At 31.7% G+C, this 19,701-nt stretch overlaps 1 protein-coding gene across 5 annotated transcripts in view; it reads right to left on the bottom strand.

The window, feature by feature from the left end:
- Positions 1-16,283, bottom strand: part of LOC125053082 (protein madd-4) — a 219,306-nt gene extending 203,023 nt beyond the window's left edge. For all 5 annotated transcript variants that reach the window (XM_047654287.1, XM_047654290.1, XM_047654291.1 and 2 more), the window contains exon 1: positions 16,142-16,283. The gene's annotated coding sequence lies outside the window, so the exon portion shown is untranslated. The remainder of the gene's footprint in view (positions 1-16,141) is intronic.
- Positions 16,284-19,701: the final 3,418 nt, after the last annotated feature.

Below are 19,701 nucleotides of genomic sequence, written 5' to 3'. Positions count from 1 at the left end.
TTATTGCTATATTTTATTTTGTTTTTTCCCACTGCAAAATATACAGACAATTTTTTTTTTTCATTTAGATCTCAAACAGTGGCGAAAAATTTATAGAGACTTGACCGTGACCGGTTTCAGCTTAGACATACTTTTCGGACCGATAGTTGTGATTTTGTCATCATTTCTATGGCTCATTTAATCAAATACTCGATTAGTCAAGATTAAGTCAGGGATGAAGCAATTAAAAAGCAGATGATAGAATCTAACACTACTGAAACTGAAATTCCTGATTGCTTGCTGGAAATCCAGCCCTGCGATTCTGTAACTCACTTTTCGAAATCACACAGCGGTTTTCGCATCGGCGGTGGCTCTGAATTCAATTTCCGACAAACCAGTAACATTCGTTTAGGTAGCATCCTTTAGGACTCCTAAACCTGGATCGCAAATAGGTGAAGTGCGTTGCTGGTCTTCACATTTACAATTGCATGAATTTTCTAAGGCTAAAATACGTTTCTATTCGTGCAAGCAAAACCACGAAACCGCTTTAAATATTAAACATACATTATAAAGGATCATTTGCATCAAGATACGATTATCCTGAAAAGGTTTTGAAGGTAGAATTAATGTTTTATAAATCCATTTAAAATTCAGGTGATACGACGGGAGTTTGCTGGGCTCGTTTTATGAACAAATTTATTAAGTATAGACAAAGGATACACCATGGAAAGTTGGTTATTTGATTAGAAATAAGTATTTTATATTACAATACTGAAAATTAAGGGTTTATATAGAAGTCAGAATATTAATAAGTGTGTGCAGTGTGGGGTTAATAAATTATTAAACTTAACATACCATTTAATTAATAAATAATTTTTACTTATAATCAATTTACCTATTTTTGTTTCACTGTAAAAATAAAATTTATAGTTTTTACACTGGAATTATAAAGAAATTGTAATAATGATATTCAGTGAAATCAGAAAAGCTATTTTAATACGATAACAGTAAAATTTCACCTATTTTTTGATAAATTTTACTTTTAACATTGATTCTAATTATTAAAAATAATTAATCATCTCGTTTTTTATTCATAATGGTAATTTCCTTATATTATTAGAAGTAGCAGTCTACGCAAAGTAAATTAATTCTCATCGGCCGCCCTGAATATTAAGTACAACATTAATTTTATCAAAGTAACATCTTTTACATGTCGAAACGAATTTGTACGACAAACGAACAGGTTTTTAAAAATAAAATAATAATTTGGAGTGTAATTAAAATAAAAATAACAACTTAAAACGCACGTTGTCAATTTTGTAAAACAAGGTTTTGGATTACATTGAAGTCACAAAAAGTTATCTATTAAAATAAATAATATGCAAAATATGTCTACCCCATCCCAAAAATGACTGCCAAAAAGCAGTTTCTCAGCAACTAATACGATTTGGTTACATTATTCACTATTGTACATTATCAGACTACTATGATGTTAGTCTATGAAAGTAAATATACACCTGTGATTAGACAAGGCTTGCGCGAGAAGTTATGACTACGACTCAATCTCTTTCAAAGGACAGACACTAAATTGAAGAGAGACCCAGGTCTGTATTACGTAGAAGATGCGTGCCATCTGAGGGCGGAATTTCAGCGTGCCCCTTCATAGGACATTCAAAGAGTCTTCCTATTTTCTTATTTCTATGGCATCTGTATACACAAAAATATTTTTTTCTTTTCAAATAGATCTTAGATTGTTGTGTTGTGTTGTTTATCACGGCGTTGAAATTCATGAAACCATACATTTTATTGCTTTACGTGTCGTAATCCCTAATATCGAAACCTAAATAACTAGTACACATTAATAAAATCTAAATGTTTGCCTAAATTATCGGCAATACAAACAACGATACATCATGATGGTATTTGTACTATTTTAGGGGACAAAGATAAAGTACGATTTATTTATTACTTCAAACTATTTAGCGATATTGCGTAGAGATAAAAATTGCTTATGTTTATTTCTTTTATAGTAATATATATTATATATGTCAGAACAATGGCGCCAATGTCAGCTACCAATGTCATATGTCACAAAGCTCATGAATTAACTAAACGTCTAATCAGTTTAAAACTTATTGTTTATTTGATTTGTCAATATTAATAAGTCTACAAATTGGCTTAAAGGTCTCGTTACCAGGCCATAAAATTATTTAAAAAAAAAAGTCTACAAATTAACGACTGTTTGATGGTCAATAGTAATAGTGATTTCATAATCCTTATTATTAATTAAAAGTAATTTATTATGTGCAATGGCTTATAAGTGTCATGATATTTCAAAACTTAAAAAAAAAACTTTTAAAAATTCTCAAGAAAGTTCGAAATTTAAAATGTTCTCATATCCTAAACTGTAAATTGGATGTTATCAACACTTCCATTCAAAACCTCTACCTCAAAACACTTTACGAATCCCACAAAAGTAATGGATCTGCGAATTAAATTAAACTCCTGGGACAATCGGGCTGGTCATGATATTTCTCTCCATAAGAATCCGACTTAATAATCTCGAAAAGGGTTTTGCATTTTAACTTCAGTGGCCGTATTTGAGGGTCTTAACCGTATTTAAGGGGCTCCAATTATAATATTAAAGTTTTATTGCCTCTTTACCATGTTGCAGTTTTGCAAGTTTAAATCATACTGAAATTTACCATCTTTTTGATAGTCTTATCTAGTGCCTATCTTATGGAAGTTCTGTAGTAACAGGTTATCAGACTACCTAATTGCAAATAGAAAATATATAGATTGATTGATAGGACTATTTATAGACTAATAAATTATAAATAAAGATAAGACCTGCACTCAAATGTGGTGTCGCAAAATAATATTTTCTCTAACCGATTTAAATAGCCTCACACACTCGGTTTATTGATACGAGCGGCTCAACACATTAAGCGTTTATCAAAAATAATATATTACATTATTATATACTTAAGGATTAGTTCAATAAATCATTTGATATGAATTCCTACTGACACCGACGTTGTGACTATTTTCTTATGAATGTCCTATATAAATATTAAGGCCGGCAACGCACTCGCGAGCCCTCTGGCATTGAGAGTGTCTATGGGCGGCGGTATCATTTACTATCAGGTGAGCCTCTTGCCCGTTTGCCCCCTGTTCGATAAAAAAAATTAAAATGTACAAATTTCTTGAGTTCGTCCCTGTAATATTATGTAATACTTTTTAACCCTGAAACGGTGAAAGGATAAAGCTGGGATTATCATCATATTTCAAATAGAGCTTCACGGAACATTTTTGAGGTAAGAAGTCTTCTAAAATGAGTTTTCTGTGGTTTCGAATTTATAGAACCAGAATTATTCAAAATATTTACACTATCGTACTTATTGAAACACATGATCATTTTTTTTTCTGTTTCGGGTAATTTTTACAAACAGTAAAACAACCGAATTGAATATTCACTGTATTCTACGAGTACGTCCAGAAACTTGGAAGTTATTAAAAAAAGGGTGCGTGTACTTATGTACGCGCGTAAGAAGTTATACTTCTTTGGCATTATTAAAAATAGTTTTTGATTGCATGCAAATAATTAATTACAATTAAATAATCAAAGACTGGAAAAGGAGTCATTATAGTCAATAAAGTTCAGTTTACATTTGAAAAATTCAATAAATAAATATTTATTATTATTCTCTTACATTAAGTGTAACATAAATTCTATTATTAATCGAATGTTGTTTTTAAATTATATCCAATGCCGTAGCATCTTCCATGGGAAATTTCATTCTGTTAATTTTGTGTCACGGTGCGCGCACATCGTAAAATTTCACTCTCATCAATTTTTCATAACGCGCCTAAAGAAGTATAACTTCAAAAATTCACCGACTTAGGCCTGGGCCTCGATTTTGGTATATGTTTCGTGATCATGTATTTTTCTTATATGCAAGTAGGTAGCCGTCTCGCCACACGCCATCCATTTTAGAGTCTAAGGCTTATCGGCTTCCCCACGCTGTTTTCCTTCACCTTACGAGCAAATGTTAAATGCGCACATAGAAAGAAAAATCCATTGGTGCACAGCCGTGATTCGAACGCACGACGTCAGGGATGAGAGGCGCATGGTCCAGCCTCTCACCGGAGCGTGCTTGTATAGAAAAGATACTGATGGATCTCTGGAGGCACTGGAGCCGACCTCCGCCAGGTAAATATACGGCGGATTCAGAATGACCCTTGCTGTACCATTGTTTAGTTTGTTATGGAAGAGCTGGGAACCTTGACACAGGTATTTTTTTTTCTTAAAAGGGTTCCCAAATCCTACACATTATAATGAATTGTTGTCAAATGAATAAACACACTATTTTTTTTTTATGATTTTTATAGTACGAAAATCCTGAACAATTTCATATATAATTTAAGATATACATGTGATTACAATTTCTATGCGCAGGAATCACGGGCAAAACATATCCCGATATTTCGTTAATACGCTGTTTTAAAAGCATTTTATTCTCCATTATGAACAAAACTAATGTTATGTAAGTAGGTCAAAGTGTAATATATTATTAAGCATGATTAACCGAATGAATTACATTTCGTTGAAAATACTATTTCATTGGTAAAACCTTTATGTTATTTTACGTTAATATTAAATTTCAATAATAAAGGCCTTAGATACAATATAAAGGGGTTATTACAGGCATACGTAGGTAAATAAATTATAAGTTTTATTTTTTAATATAACCCTGACAATTTGAGCAATAGTTTTAGGAGTGAACTCTTCCACCTTCATGGCCGATGCCGTCAACGGTTTGTCCCTGGAAAAAACTCTTTCATCCAATTTTACTGTGCTGTAGGACGGCGAAGACTCTTTGTACTTGTCATCTAATCGTTTTTTATATGGACCAGAGATAAACCTTTTTTAAACAAATACTTTATGACTCTTCGATACTGTTTTCGACAATTTTTTATAAAAACTAAGACGATACACATACTATTCTATGCAACACATCGCTAGAACTATATACATTCATTCATTCTAAGGTCAGCTAGTATCTTATCATTGAGAGCGGTTTTCCAGCAACCCAATCCGAGCACGAAGGGGATGGCAACGTAAAAGGTACGCGAACAGTTCCTACCACGTAAAGGCCGATTTACATTATCTTAGTGTTTAGGAGAGTGCTTTAGTACCACTTGAAAGGCAAGTTCTTTAGCGTAACGTTTATTAGAGCAAGTAGCGTTTACATGTTTCAACTAAAGTACTATCCTAAAGCACTCTCCTAAACACTAAGATAATGTAAATCGGCCTTAACGCAATTTGAAGGTAGCTAAGCCGGTACGCGAAGGCGACCCCGAAAGTCTCGCATGCGAGGAGTGCTTTAGTAACCTATTCGGCTATCTGAGTGAGGCAATATTTTGACTTTAAATAAATGCGCAAATATAATTTTCTCTTCGATTAAAGAAAAGTATATTTTACTATAAGAATTATATACCGAAGTCAAAATGGTATCAGACTCTTTAAACATATACTTAATTCACAAAGAGGTTACATTATTGAATCACAAATTCAATCTACTAAAAATAGAACAAAATAACGTGTGTCAATTATTTTTAAACAATTTCTATCGATTTGCTCGAAGTTTTATTAAATTTACCAATCACATTGAGATTACGTAACTGCTGCGAAGAATCCCTTAAAGCCAACTCGCCAGTAAAATCAAAGCGATGGAATTTGATTACAATGATTTAAGGTCTGAAACGTTTTTATCTATAAAATTTAATAAATTTGTAAATACTGAGTCACAAATCAGTAGGTGATAATATTATCCTAAAAATTTAATAACGTAACTCAACTTATAACACTCGTCACTTTTAAAATTAAATTTCAAATGAATATATGAAATAAATAAAGTTTTAATTACTTTTATATACCGCTTTATGTTAAAATTATTTATTTTTAAAAATAAAAATGTGGTTATTCGTTATAACAATGCATTACCATGTGTAAGATTTGGGGACCTTTTGAGTAAAAAATACATGTTTCTTGTTTCCCAGCCAATAACAAATTAAATTTACTAAAATACCTTCTTTTTTTAAATTACAATTTTGAACTAATCCCATTTTTTGTGAGTATGAGTTTGTGAGCATACCAATGAGTGTGTGAGTGTAACTACATTCTAGTTATAGTTTCATTATAAACAAATCTTTTATTAAACTTTATTTTTTTATTGGTAAAAATACATTACAACTGCTTGAAATATTTAAATGATCACAAATGTTAAAGTAATAAATATGATGAAACAGCCTCGAGGTGCGTAAAGCGAATCCGCGACTACAATATAAATAAAACGTGGTTATTATTAATTGTACCACTGGGAATATGAAGTACTTAAACGCAATGATAATAAATAAAGAGTATATAAAAACACTTATACGTTATTATAATCATACGACATGTTATTGTTACTCTGTTGGGAAAAGAATGAACATAGTATATTTCTAAGTTATAATAGAACTGATTGAACCAGACAGAATGATAAAAAATATGTTTAATATAATCTATGACATAGTTATTTTGGAGCAGTGTTAGCCCAGTAGCTTCAGTCTTAGATTCCAAAAACTGGACGGCGTGTGTCAGCTCTCCAACTTGCCAAAAGAAATTCCAAAAGATACAGCAATCTGACGACCAGGCCTAAAAGGCTGTAGCGTGTGTTTTTGTTCACATTTATAAATGTATTTGGAGTTTTCAATAAAAAAGGCGATTTTAAAATCTAAGATTCAAGGCATTAATGAGTTTTGTTTTCATATGGACACAGATCAATAATCAGGTGCAAAAGAAAGAAGATGAAGATTCATATGAATTTACCCAATATTAAGGTGACAGATGCGATCCAGGTTATTAATAAAACGGAAGCAAATATGTATAATTTTGGCTTAACTCCGTTATTATTAGTTTCTGGACATGCTTGTTGTTGTAGCTTCGTACTTATTACTCCCAATTGTGGAAAAATCAAACTAATTTTTTTATAGCAATGTGATTGGCAATTTTATTCAATAACTAAAAAATACAATTAAAATCTGAAATAATTACCAACTTTTTTATACTAACATGTAATAGTAAATTCGCATACCTAAGTGAAGTAAAAGCATAGACAGCCCTAATTTTTGACGGCAAGCATTACGCCATGCTTACGAATCTTATACGAAATATAATAGCTATTCAATGATTCTTGTTAGTTACGCCTGTTCCATTAAAAAGCGATATTAACTACGAAGTAAAGATACGACGTAAATCATCGTACACATCTAACACTGATCGCAAACCCTAAAGGGCGCTACTTAATAACAAAATAACCGAAGTTGCCTAACTATAATCACGTCTACACGCAAAACCTTTTATGTTGCTTTAGGATTCTGTAATGCCACACCACATCCCGAACGGATTAACGGATTTTCATTAACCTATAAGATGTTTGGATCTAACTTGTTGTAAGGAGTTACCTAATAAATAATTACTTCGCAGACATTCAGCAATTATGATCACGATTTTAAAGCTCAACCATTTTTTAAAGTGTAATTATATCATATATATAAAAATAAATAAATGGATTGTGTGGTGTCACATTATAGACATTTAACTAAAATTTTTTGGAATAATAATCCATTAAGGGTATAAAAATCGCTTTATCAATCTTAATTTTATACTTCGAAAATTGGAATAATAATGGGAAATCGTAAAATAATGTTAGTATTTTTATTGAACTCTGTGTCTTAGAGAGTACGTCATACATAATACTTAACAATTATTTAGATTATATACACATATTAAATAATAGTCTATACACTACACAGTCTGCTGCTGCGAACTATAGGCGCCGCCATATTGGCCTTGGCTGCGATGACGAGCGCCTTCACTTTATCCCTACTCCGCGGCCGACCGTCACGCGACATGCAACACACAGACGAAAAAGTTTGAGACGATGTAATAAAAGTTTCACTTTAAAAAATAAGAATAGCCTTTATTCGAGTAAACTATAACTACACTAAGTCCGTTTATGTTCTCATTGGTACTCGACTTCCGACGGGGATTCCCTGCGACAATTTTCCGATTATTCCCCGCTATCCCTTTTATTTCAAAATAGTTAAAAAACTGTCACATTTATTTATATTCCACTAGATTCCTTTTCAACAATAACGAAACTTTAAAATATGATACATCTAAACTTTTCTCGGGTATAGTTGAGTTAGTTGTATACTTATTGAGAGAAATCAAAATAATGTAATTCTAGAAGTCTCTAGTAGGTAAAACAACGATATATGGAGATACATATAATTACCCTGCTTAAAGCATAATATAATTAAAAATTTATACAAATAACGTAATACGTAATCTATATAAAATCTTAATCTTATTTTTAAATATCTCAAATAAAATTCATCGATTTTCACAGTTAAGTTTGTCATGGCGCTGGGCCAAAGTGGCCGCGCTGACTCGACACATCCTAAATGCGACGGTGAATTGAGCGAATGCAAAAAACTGTATGAGAGACGATAACACTTAACAATTACTGTTAAGCGACTTAATAGGTCATTGAAATGTTACATTTTTTAGGCCTAACCTTGCGTTTTTTAGAGGACGCAATTTTATTTTTTTGCAAGTTTTATGTACGATGGATAGTTCAGGAGATATAGCCAAAAACATGGTTTTTGGACCCCTTTATCCAAGATGGCGGCCGGGGGACAAGCACGCCAACCCCACAAACTTGGAGTTAAGCTTGTATTGACCCCCCCTACATGTTCCATAAATAAAGTTGCGTCCTCTAAAAACGCAATCCCAAATGTAACTTTTCAATGGACTATAAATCGAGGTAAGTTTACGTTACATATTTACAATAGCAACGTTAGAGAAAAGTAAGTCTAGTTTGTTGGAAAAGCCCAAGGTCGCCCGTCTCCGCATCAATGGAATTTTTATGTATTTTATATGTCCAATTAACGTAGGGTGATGAGTGATGAATGATGATGATGATGATCAACATTAAATGGTGATGATTTAGCAAGCGTATGAATCAAATATCGAAGACGTGTTTGGCAAAGGCTGGTCATTTCGTTACAGATGCAGAAATGTGTCTGCCCCGTGCCTCGTTAGAATGTTGCGGGACTTAATTCTATATATTTGTTTGAAGTAACGAAACGATGGGCCAATTGTAAACGCTAAATTAATTAATAAAGTAATAATAATAATAGCCAAATAGCGTTGTGGTCGTTAACAAAATGAGTCCAAAAGAAGTAATGCTGATCTTTGCATCGGCGATTGCTGTTTGCGCCGTGGGGTTTTAGTGGGTAAACAAAGTAGGGAGATGATGTGATTCACACAAAATCCTACATAAGGCATTCGCGTAAGGGTATGCGTAACGCATTTTCCCACGATAAAGAAAAAAATCAGTGGAGCTTTTGGATTCAAAAGCCAATTTGATATCCGCTGTTTAGTATTGCAATACACAATACTCTAATGAACCAATTATATATCCAATCCAATTAATAATGGCAAAGTTCACAGAATTTCTTGGCTCTTCACAGAAAACCAATTTTAATTTACAGTATATTGCAACTATAGAAAAAAAATTAATTGGTGCAAAGCCGATAAACAATTATCTTGGCAAAGAGGCACACATAACCCTAAAATTTGTAGAGTATAAATTAGAAAACCCGCAAACTCTCTCTGTTAACATTTACATATTGTAATTGAACCGTAAGTAAAATAAATCTTATTTAATTTACTTAATTAATCCTTAACTCAATAATCACTTAACGTGCCTGTGAAAACACGTCATGCAAATATTTGTTGATTTAATTGTTCCTGCTCACGCGATAGACACTTTGCGTTTCGGTTATAGATTAGCTGGAAGTGACTAATCTGTTTAAAATGGAAAATTAATTCATAAATGCCTAACAACTTCATTTATCAAATAGAAGCTCTGTGGTCGTTAATACATACTTTCTGTTTGTAACAATGTTTCTTAATGTCGTACCTACTCAAACTCATCTATTAAAAGTTAACTTAAAAGTGTATTCAAAAATATACAGAAACTATTGCAATGCCGCATGTCTCTCTAAAGGATGAAGTAATCGGGCAATTTTTTTGTGGGTGTTGTTATTTAGACATTAATATTATAGGAAGATACTCACTACGGGTGTGACTAAGATCCATAGCACACAACCCTTCAACCTATCCCTTATCCAAAAGTTTCTTATGGTTGTCGTAACAGCCGGTTCGCTTCTCTTAGGGTCTTAGTAACGCACGAAGCTTATAACTCAGTACGTAACAAGCGTTTTCGTGCAGGCTGCGTCGTATACACATTGTTAAAAGATCACTAAATCGAAATAACGGAATTCAATATTAAATATTGAATGTAAATTGTTATTGTTATCAATATACTAAATCATATCTTGTTTTATTTAAATTAGTTTCGCAATAAAAGGTAAAAGAATATTTTTTTAGAAAAGATAATGAAACATATATATAATAATAAAACATATTACAACGATAACTAAAATACGCTCTTTAAAAAAATATATATATTTAACACACTCCTTAAATTATTTACATTAAATTTCGATGATATTATCCCCACTAATGTCTGATGATATTGTTATTTGGCCTATTCTAAATTTAAATTACCCAATAACAGCCGCATGGCAACTAAATATTCAATTTAGCTAAGGAAATGAGACAATCTAGGCGTTTCTAGGACTATATCGCTTTTATCACATTACCGATGTCACAAACGTACATTTACGCCTATAAATTAGTTTGGCGACAGTCATCTCTAATCTTGTGTACAAACATTCACAATACATTTGATTGCCTTGGAATTCACTTAGCTCGGTATTGCTGTTATTGGAATTCCGAGGAATTGAGTGGTAATTTAGGATTAATACGGATTATCATGACTTAGCATATTAATAAAATAATTTGAAGCAAATCTATAAGGCATGATAATAATACATTATCCTACGTTATTTTATTATCAACCCAACCCGGTGAAAAACTTAATAATTTTTTTTAAAACAAACCAAAGAGATCGGACTTATTACAGATAAGGAACTCTAATCTCTGAAGACTCTATAAATATTTGACATCCAAGTGTCATATTGTATTGCTAAAAAGATAAAAGATATCAAAAATGTCCCAACTAGGAACACTTTTTTTATTGGAAAATTCAATTTTCGTTTATTTATGTTTCCCACTGTTCAAACCGATACCTGAACTTACACAAATATTTCAAGATCATAATCAGCTAAATCAGACCAGCCATTCTCGAATTTTAGCAAGACAAACGAACAGCAGTGAATTTTTATATATATACATAGGTGAAATTTATCGCATACAATAAACATAACTGCCCACGTAGCTTAGTTTAACCGATGCTAAATTCCGCCGAAACTTCAAGAGAAACCCATGATACAAACGCAGGAATATATTTTGCAGCAAGCAGTGTTGACTAAGGTGTGGAACCTAATTCTAGTGACGATCGAATTTAATATTGCTAGCGCCATCTATATCCCCGAAGGTGTGTACTAGTTTGATGGCTTATAATTTAACTACCAGAATTTAAGAAGTTTTATGTCTTAAGATAAGACGCTTAGATCATTATAATTCAGATTTATATAATTATAGCTTCATTCATCACCTACATATTTTGTATTTAAATTGGTATAATTACGCTAGATTTATCATAGATTGATTATCATATATGAATTTGAAACTGTTTTTGGGTGGAGTGTCGGATAGGCGGGCTTTATTCTCGCTGGACGTTCAATGTCTAAGGAATAGGTATACAAATAGATATATAGAAAACTCCACCGACCAATACTTTCAACACGAACTTTATACGCGAACACGGGTTTTTTTAATACAACAGCCAAACGGCTCACCTGATGTTAGGTGATACCGCCATACAATGCCAGAAGGCTTGCCAGTACGTTGCGACCTTTTAAGATTTGTACGTTTGTTTCTTTTATTAACATGACATTACTAAATGAACGTGATCAGTCCATAACTACTGAATTACTGCATTTTTATAAGGTTCTCATCGAATGATAATGTGATAAGTGTTATGTTAAAATGGTAAACTATGGTACTCGTATAATGTAAATTTACTGAAATACAACGAGTATTGTTAAAAAAGGTCACTAATAATCCTAAAAAAATACTTATAATCTATGCGATCAAAGCTTCTAAAATTTCAAAAGTGAGCTTTTGAGTACATTATATTCCAGTTATATATTTTTGATTATTTAACAATTCATTAACCTTTTATTCTGTCAGTTAAGCTTAAGCTGATATTAAATCCAAATTTCAAAATAGAATCAACGGAATGTAATCCGAGCTAATGAAACCCACACAATAAAATGAAATTAAATATCTTTCAAAGGACAAAATAAGGAATTATATAATTTTTTTGTATCTCAATAAATGTATGTCCTTTTGGGCATTAGCCTTAAGCGATCTCATACTGACAACCCTTTTAATCGTAGATAATAAAAAAATAATTGTGACATTGTGTTTAATAATTGTAATGTAATTGTTTTGTTTTATTCGTATTCTATCGCAAGTATGGTCACGTATTTTAAGTCATAATTTAAATTTTTAAATATATAATTATATTTTTTATATGCGTCGGGTTGTCTCTCTCCTTAAAATATGGCGTAGGGGCCGATGGCTGGCCATGCGTCATGCTCGTGAACGGGTGCTGCTTGTGGTGACTGGTTGTACTTGAATTCGTGTATGCGGTGATGTTGGTTATTTCGACTATGTGTTTACATGTTGTTCCCACGAGAATGTATGTGCGTGCTCCTTTTTGACCATGCCTCCTGCTGATAGATGACAAATCTTTGTTTTTAATATATGTTACTATTATTAATTACTTGATATGTCATGTGAAACATGGTGAAATGGCTGCAGCTCCTTACAAACGTTGTGTAAAAAAATGGCGATTAAAAAGAGTGGCGGAGAGTTAATTGCCAGTTCTTCTCTCCAATTCTACGCCCTTGATTTGAGAACTGGCAGTAAATGTAAAATTAGAAGCATTAATAAGTATTTCTTTACTGACGAGTCATAAGTGTTAATTATGTTACCTATATGATTAAATGTTTTTTTACTTTTTACTTTTATTGCAAAAAACATTGCTTTACCTCGCTGTTCATAAAAACTTCGGCATATTTTAACTGTTATTCCAATTTGACAGCACAAACGGAACTAGAAACACAACAAGGAACACGAATTTAATTAAATTGAATTAATCTTGTGGAATTTATTCAACGGAACAAACCAATTATGATTTCGGAAGCGTGGCATGCGATAGCCTTTCTTTATTTGAATACCTGTGAATGCCGCAGGAATTTGTAATATTTATTAATATCGCTATAAATAACGTCTTGGCGAAATGCAGGAAAAATATTATAAATTGTGTAAAGTAAAAGACAACGTGTTTTGTTATTTTTAGAGCAAGTATTTAATTAATTTTAATCTAAAAGCGCAAAAATATAAATAAGCTGGACATATGTCGCCAATTTTTTGTTTTGCTTGTAAGTGTGAGGGTTGAGAGTAGAATGCTAAGTTAGTCGTTACGCTTAGAATTAACTTGAATTTAACAATAATATATAGAATACTAGTAGACTCGGCAAAGCGTTGCTGTGGCTAAGATTTTTGTTATATTACATAGTAGTAAACTATTCAAGAGAAACGGCAGGAGAACACCACCATGCTTTTTTGGTGGTTATGCCATTAAATTATAGCTTATGTGAAACGTTGCTACTTTCAACACAGCGCCATCTGTTAAAATTGTGACTATCAAATAATAAACAAATATGTTGCAATAAAATAATATTGCAGGTATAAATTGAGATGTAAGCTATCCTATCTTTTAAGTTAGATCAAACTGCATACGGTGTGCAAATTTGATTGATATTGGTTAGGTAGTTTAGGAGTTCATAGCGGACAAACAACGTGACACGTAATTTTTATATATTAAGATAAGATATTACAATTTGCTACATTTATATAACTAATTTTATTGTCAAGTACAGCACGTATGGTCCGTCGTAGGCCAAGATAAATTGCATTCATGCTAAAATTATCTTTTGAATGGAAACTTTCAGTAAGAAAATAATACAGACTTACCTGGATGCATAACCTAACCATACTTAACAAAACACTGTAATTAGATTAGTTTTTATAAGTCAAGGGAAAAATACAGCGCGGAAATATGATATGGGTGTCTGCAAGAGTTTTTAAACTTTATTATTATCCTAAAGCGTGAAGTGTATTTTTATTTGGCTTTAAGCTGTAACTTTCATAACAAAGTTTTTATTGAACCCGGAAAAGTTGGTGAAGATGAATTGGTGCGCCGCGTTGACGAAGTTAAGGACGAACATTATGCAATAAAAGAAAGTTAATCCCGTGACCCCTGATGGTAAGGGGTGGGATACGGTTAAATGTATGTTTGAATGTAACAAAATGGAATTGCAGATATTGTAAAAATAATTCATTGACTAAAATTTATTGAACACTAGATGACCCAGTAATCGTCGTATCACCTACCTATATTAGTGTCAAAATATTTTTTTAAACGACCGAAACACGAATTTTTTATCTACACATTTAGACAATAAGTGACATTTTTTTATTTCTAAAAAGACATGTTTCCCAAGTAGGAACAGTTGTTATTGGAAAATACAATTGTCGATTTTAGTATTTTTCTTTATTTATGTTTCTTCTTTTTAATCCTTCCCCGAACTTCCACAAATATTTTAAGATTAGCCAAATCGGTCCAGTCATTTTCGAGTCTTAGCGAGGCAAACGAAGAGCATTTCATTCTTTTTTATATATTTCAATGAACAGAACATGTTGATAACTAGAACAATTCAAATGTAAACGTTTTTAAAATCTTTTTAAACGTAAAAAAACGTTTTTAACAATAAAAAAAAATATTTTAATTAAATAAGTATACTATCTATAATTTTATTTAATAATGGTTAAAATGTATTTCTCAATCAAAATATATTTATTAAAGAAATATTGACTAAATCAACTTTGTTATCGGGATACGAAGATTTAGATTTTGACAGGCACAGAAATTACCCTTTCCTTTAGCACAAATCTATGCAACCTTGGCGTGTGCTTATATATTTTCAGTACTTTTGCCAATACTATAGTGTATTTTATTTATACATGCAAATCATAACATAGTTAAGTCTAGACAAAGTCTCTTTAGTTATCGAATAGAATCGAAATTCATTAATTATCCAAAAAATTTAGTTGTTTTCCAATACAACCGATTTTTTCATGCATACATTTTTCATACTAACGACCGAATTGTACCGACTGTATAAATTACTTATTCCTAACTAACTGAAACCAGACTATAAAAAAAAACGTCGGTCCTTGACGTACTTCTTTTTATAATATAAGCTAAATTATAAATAGACCCAATGAAAATTCCTGCCTGCTTTCTTAATGAACTTATAAGCAAAGTTATTATCCTTAAATACCTAATGCAAAGCTGGGGTAAACTAGTTCTATATAGTCTTTAATCCAGGGTTAAATAGGTCAGAAGGTAACGTTTAGTTAAATTAAAAGTAATTAGGGCTAGACTTGACTCGCTGGTACTCAGGGAAACCCAGTTTAGTTAAACGTAGTTTTAACTTTAGAGAATATAATATTATGAACATTTAAGCTTTTTTGTATGTATATTTAATAACATTTACATATAAAGCTTTATTAAGGCATTTCATTGTTATGAAAAATATGTTACTTACATATAAAATGGTTTAGTTTTAATTAAAGGTTAATTTAATTCTTGTAAGTAGATTTTTTCTTTTTCCAAATGCAATATTTAATAATAAATAAAATTACTTAATTACTTAATTTGGAATTGCGTTAAAACTATCTGAAAACTGATTTTATCAATGGGGATTGAAACTATTTTTATTATTTTCTACAACAGTTAAAATTAATCATTAAAATACAGCGCTAAAAAGCCCAGAAAATTTCACTACTGACGTATTATTTAATAAGTTAACGTTTAAGTTAATTAAGATCGGACAAACAAGAAAAATTAACTAAAAAAAATATCATTATCAATAAGAATACCTGCTTCATCCACCGTGCACTGTATATAATCACGTCAATATCACTTAAAACACTCACTGTAAAAATCACCAACTTCCACTGTACACTTACGATCTAACGAATTCGTTTAACGACTCCAACGAAACGCGCTTTCGTAACGAGGGACAACCGCCGAATGCCGTTTGCGCATGAACCTCGCGACTAAAAGACGTATGTCGCAATGCGTTAAAACATTTAAAAGTAGCCCTAACGTTTCCCTATTCCTCCTAAATTAATTGTCTTAGTTAACTGATTTCCACGGTTCTCATCCCTAAACATTTTAGAAAAGGTGCAATGTTAATATTAAACAGGTATTTTAGCATAGTACAGCCCTGCGATTCTGTAACTCACTTTTCGAACTCACACAGCGGTTTTCGCATCGGCGGTCGCTCTCAAATCAGTCGGAAAGCAGTCATTTTATGATTTGGCATTCTGATAAACAATAAACTACAAGCTCCCACCTTGGCAGGATGGCATGCTTTTACATAAATATTGTAATTGTAATATTCAACAATAAAATTGAATAATTTAACCAAAATATTATTTTTGAATGAGAACGAGCGGTCTATTACTAATAAAACGATATCTTCAAACACAAGAAATAATTTATTAAGAAAACGAATACCAATTTTCGATGCTTCATTCTGGCAACTTTGTATGTATAGTATATCACTGACTCATTTAGGTAGGCTCGTAAGTAAATAGGTTTGATAAATAAGTAATAAATCCATAAATAGGTAAGTAATATGTTAATGGTATTTATGGTAATAGTATTTTTGGGATTCACATAGTCTTCACTTACGTTTAAGCTATTTTTTTCGTAGTATAAATTTTAAAGATGATCGAATAATATAAATTATTTTATTTATAGCAGCAAGCTTTAACTATAATTAACTGCGTTATTTTTTACCGTTATTTAAATATATAATATTATTATATACATATATATATTTTTTGACAATTCACACCAATTGACCCAGTCCCATGCTGGGTACTAGGCAACGGATATACATACATATTATAGAGAGATAGACATATACACCCAAGACCTAAGCACATCACCAAATGCTCATCACATCGATGTTTGTCTCAGCTGGGGATCGAACCCGGGACCCATGGATTCGCAGTCAGGGGTACTAACCACTAGACCAATGAGCCGTCAATTTAATGGCCTATGAGTATTGTCATAACTCCAAATGCATTTCCTGAATTGTAAACTAAACTTACAACCACACATTGAATTCACATTAAATTTCCATTAAACTCTTAATAAATCTTCAGAAATCTCAAGTCTGACATAAGACACATTTTTATCCGATACAATAAATCGTTTAAAGACACCCGACAATATGAAGCCATTAAAATCGTATTGCTTTTATCACTCCCAATGATAAAATGAACAAATTATATTCGCGCCGCAATTAGCAATAAATAAAAGATATTTAGTACTAACGTTTGTTTATAATTTACATGCTGAAATAATTCACCCATTAAGATGTTTATATAGGTCCAACTGATAATTAATTTATGTGAAATTGAAAACAATTTTAAAGGACAACAAAGTTTATAACTTTTGAAATGTTTAATGCGATTCAATGTAGAATAGAATCGATTCCAAGTATATATAGTGATATAGATACTAATTCAGGATAATCAATTCATAAAATCTATTTTAGTATCTAATGGCCGATTTACATTATCTTAGTGTTTAGGAGAGTGCTTTAGGATAGTACTTTAGTTGAAACATGTAAACGCTACTTGCTTTAGTAAACGCTACGCTAAAGAACTTGCCTTACAAGTTGTACTAAAGCACACTCCTAAACACTAAGATAATGTAAATCGGCCATAAGACATAGTGGAACCAATTTTCAATATCGATATGCCAAAAAGTTTTGTTAGCAAAACGTTATTTTATTCTTATTATATATTCTTTTCGGGTATAGTATTCTTGCAGAGTATACGATCATCTTATTTTCCTCTGTAGATTATGGAAATTAGGCGTAATGTATGAATTTGTTTAAAAAATTACACGATTAAAACGTAATTTTCTAGAATTTTTTACAGGACATGAAATGTATGTCTTCATTAAGATACGTGAATAAAAACACGTTTGTTCTGCTTTATTCATTCGCTTCTGCTCAAGCCATCGGGGTATTATGTTAATTATATATTTGTGTTCCAATGTATCTAGAAAAATGTGCATATGAGTGTGCTACGGAGTCGATAACACAAACAAATACATGATTATAATAAACCGACGTTTTCATGCTAATTATATACAATCGCATCCAATCAGCGATAAATAAGCGAATTGAATATAAAATATGTATAATTGAACGTTAATGCGATGACACAGTCGTACGTGATTTTAAGAATGGTGATGCAAGCCTTACTTGTTCATTAAACCGGTGAGATATTTTAATTAAAAACATTGACTTTGACGATCTAGTAAGATAAAAAAGTTGAGAATTTTGTGTGTTTGTTTGCGATGCAACTCAATAACGCCTGACTCCAAACTTCCAGAAAGCGATAGCCTAATTAGGCTATAAGAAATTGAGTCATAGAAGAATTTATTAAAAAAAACAATAATTAAAAATATTAAAAAAAATTAAAATATAAACTAAATGTTGCATATATTTATTATTATTTATTTTACTAAACACTAGAAGTAAATAAAAACGAAACGCCTTCAATTTGTTTTTAGGGCAAAAATGTCGTCCGATGCTAAATTTGGTGGACTTATTATTTTTATTTTCAAACCATAATAAATATCTAACAATTAATAATTAAGGTGCAAATAATTTTTATTATTTTTACCTTCAAATAGTATATTTACACTCATAGTTTTCTAATAACCACCAAATAATACAAAACAGATTTACAATATTGTACCCAAATACCATTTACGATTGTATTGTATGACCCAGATTTCTCACAAATGTGGTTACAAAAAGACGTCCCGATATACATATTTTATCTCCCATAATAAGGGAATAGGAATCGTCGTATAATGCAAACATGAATATTACATTTTATATATCTTTGTTACGTTTCAAGAATAGCGTTGTTTAAATAAATTTTTGTTTGAAATCCCGTAAACCATTAAATATCATATTAAACCGTCGGAGAAGCTGAAACGCTAAGTCCTCTCCATACCGTGCATTTAAGTTACTATTACACCAAAATAGGTTCTCGTGTTCGTCATAAGGCTCGAAAGCCTCCTTGATACCCGATGTGTAGCATAGTCACATACAAATGTAAGGGAATTGAGCATTTAAGACAGTGTTAGGTAAGAGTATTTGTGCACTAGCTCGATTAATGTTCTGGGCCCGAAAGATTCTCTAATCATCGGCTATTGGAGCTATGTAATGCGGTAATTGGCGCCAGGACTATAAAACGCCGAATGTCTAAGTGGGTAGGCCTTACGCTCCGGAGAGATCCAAGTCACATTGCCAAGCAAAATCGACTGGAATCCGCAAGGCAAAAGTACCTTAACCCAAAACAGACCTGTTAATGAAACATCTTTGCAGATGCGAAGGAAG

The sequence above is a fragment of the Pieris napi genome, chromosome 10, assembly GCF_905475465.1.
Source record: "Pieris napi chromosome 10, ilPieNapi1.2, whole genome shotgun sequence".
Taxonomy (NCBI): domain Eukaryota; kingdom Metazoa; phylum Arthropoda; class Insecta; order Lepidoptera; family Pieridae; genus Pieris; species Pieris napi.
The sequence above is the reverse complement of the archived record's forward strand: the minus strand, read 5'-3'. Positions and strand labels throughout refer to the sequence as shown.